Source organism: Lissotriton vulgaris, chromosome 4_1, assembly GCF_964263255.1.
Source record: "Lissotriton vulgaris chromosome 4_1, aLisVul1.2, whole genome shotgun sequence".
NCBI classification, from domain to species: Eukaryota; Metazoa; Chordata; class Amphibia; order Caudata; family Salamandridae; genus Lissotriton; species Lissotriton vulgaris.
In genome coordinates, this window is record NC_141691.1 from 2,041,199,563 (window position 1) to 2,041,202,085 (window position 2,523).

Consider the following 2,523-nt stretch of genomic DNA (forward strand, 5'->3'; position numbering starts at 1 on the left):
TGTTAGCCTTTAGTATTCTTCCCTCGCCTTGTCTTATCTGGCCTTTGCTATTCCTTGTATTATCCTATTTCACAACCTTTCCTTTGAGGCACACAAACCCATCCTGCCATTTTCAAAATTTAACTATGGGTACTATTATGGGTCTTATTATCGATTAACTTGTGGGGTTGGGCAACATACAAGATGCAAGACAAGGGCGTTCTGGTTACGCAATACCTTGTTTTCAAACTCTTCATATTGGTTGACAATTTGCGCATTGGGAGTGTGTTTGTATAGGTGTATTTTCATTATAAAAGATTGTGAGCCACGGAGTAAAGTAGCAGTCTCCTGAGAACATACCTGAGGTGTACTTCTGGGACAACTGTGCTTAGCTGCAGCTAATAAACTTGGTTTTCTACGCCAACAGAGTATTCCGTGTCTCTGTGTTAGAAGGCAGGTGAACTCGGAGATTTCAGGCGTGCCCTGCGCCGCCAGGCCCTAAGATCCGGTTCTTCAATTGGCAGGAAAATACCGGACGAGGTGCACCACGCCTTCGACCCCTATATGTCGAAAGTGGACCAATGGTCTTTTGAAGCGCTGCTTCTCCTTTCCAACGGCTGCTGGTGACTGCTGCCCTGACTACCACCCAGCCTTGGTCTCTTTTGGTGATGGCTAGTATTGGAGACGTTAGATGGACCTCTGTTGGCGTGAGAAGACATTTGGTTAAGTACTAGTGGGTAGCTCCCACTTCTTTGTTTTTGATTTTTGATTCGGCTATTGCAAGAGCCGAAGCCAAGGGGTGAGTACGTTTGTGCTGTATTAGCCCCTTGTTGTTTGTAAAGAAACCAGTGAAAAAACGATGCCTGGTTTTAGTAAGTTTCGAAGGTGGTGTTGTTTTTGTTGTGATAGGGACTCCCGACTGGAGGACTCTTGTCCATTTCCTCCGGCTGGAACTCCCACTTATGAGCTTTATTCCAAACATGGTGTGGGCTCCATCACCTTTAACCCCATGGCTGCTAAGGCAATTCCCCTCCTGTGCTGGGATTTGCTATATTTCATTGTTTTATGACGAGCTGGGCTCGTCATCAGTGTACGAGGAGGCTACACCATGACGAGCCCAGCTCGTCATCAGCTTGGAAGGGGTTAATGAAGTGTGGGTCCGCTATATGAAGAAAGATGGTGTTTTGCAATGGCCACAAAATGGTAGTTTTGAGCCTGATATTTTAGATAATTTAGAAACTACTTTGTTTAAAAGAAAAGCCCGCCCGGCTATGTTTGACTCTTTTCGCTTTTGGCGCAAGGAAGTCAAACAGAAAGAAATTAAACAGGCAAAAAGAGACAGGAAGGAAAAGGGCATGACTATTATACAGGCTGCCCAGCAGTTTAAGGATAATGACATTGATTATGTGATTGAGGTCTCATATAGGCAACATTGCATGGCGATCGATAAATGTTACCCGGTGCTGCCAACTTCTCCCCCGGACACTGATGGTGATCCTGAAAAGGATCCTTTAATGTCCCACTTGTTATGATCGCCCCCGCCCTACGTACGAGGTGCTAATGCACCCCCACTTTTGCCACCTGTCCAGCAACCTGTGGTTCTCCAACCAGTTCCTGCACCTCTACCACAGCCCCTTCTGGCACTACCATTGCCTCCGGCTCCCTTGCCTCCGACTCCTTCGACTCAGTCTCCTTTGCCCTCGACTATCCCCTGTGCTTATGTCAACTTCCCCCTCAGTTCGTAAACGGATGGTTGATCCAGTTTCTGGCCTTTTATCTCCTTTCTTTGGGTCAGTAAGTATGACTCCTGTCCTTCCTGGTAGGCAGACCCGTAGTTTACTCCCAGATTCCCAAGAACGAGATGTGTTAGATCTCCTTGCTCGCAAGTGGATCATGAATGGTCCCGAGTATACCGTACAAGATATCATGGATACTTTTCAGCAGTGGGATGCACCAATACAAAGATTTGTTTTCGATACCATGTGTGGCATTCTAGGTCAGGAATGGAAGACTATGGGATTGGGATTAGCTCCCCAGGGTATGCTGGATGTTCGGGCTGACTTTGATAAAGGAATCATTGTGGGTCCTGAGGTTGAAGATGCGTTACAGACACTTGTCACCTTTAGATCAGTGTTCATTTCCCAGTCCTTATCCGAACCCGATCCTTCTGTTAGACGCAAACTGAAACACTACCCCATGAGAGAGGTACTCCCAGTGTGGAGAGAAGAGGTTGCACCCCTGGGTGCTAACCCTGCTATACCAGCCCACTTCCAACGTACATGGGTACATGTACCTTGGAAGAGATCTGAGGTTCTGGCCCTTAAACAGTCCTTACGTGACCCCCGTAAAAATCCTGCTGGCTATTACAAGGAATGGACTCATACTGTTGATGCCTCTATTATGAATTTGGCCGACATAGACATGCTGATGGGAAATGTGGTTCCGCAACCATTGTGTTCTAGGATTCGGAAAGAGGACCACGCCCAAGAATTAGGAGGTGATTAGGCTGCTATACTTGCCGCCGATAGACTCCAAGTGGGTGGT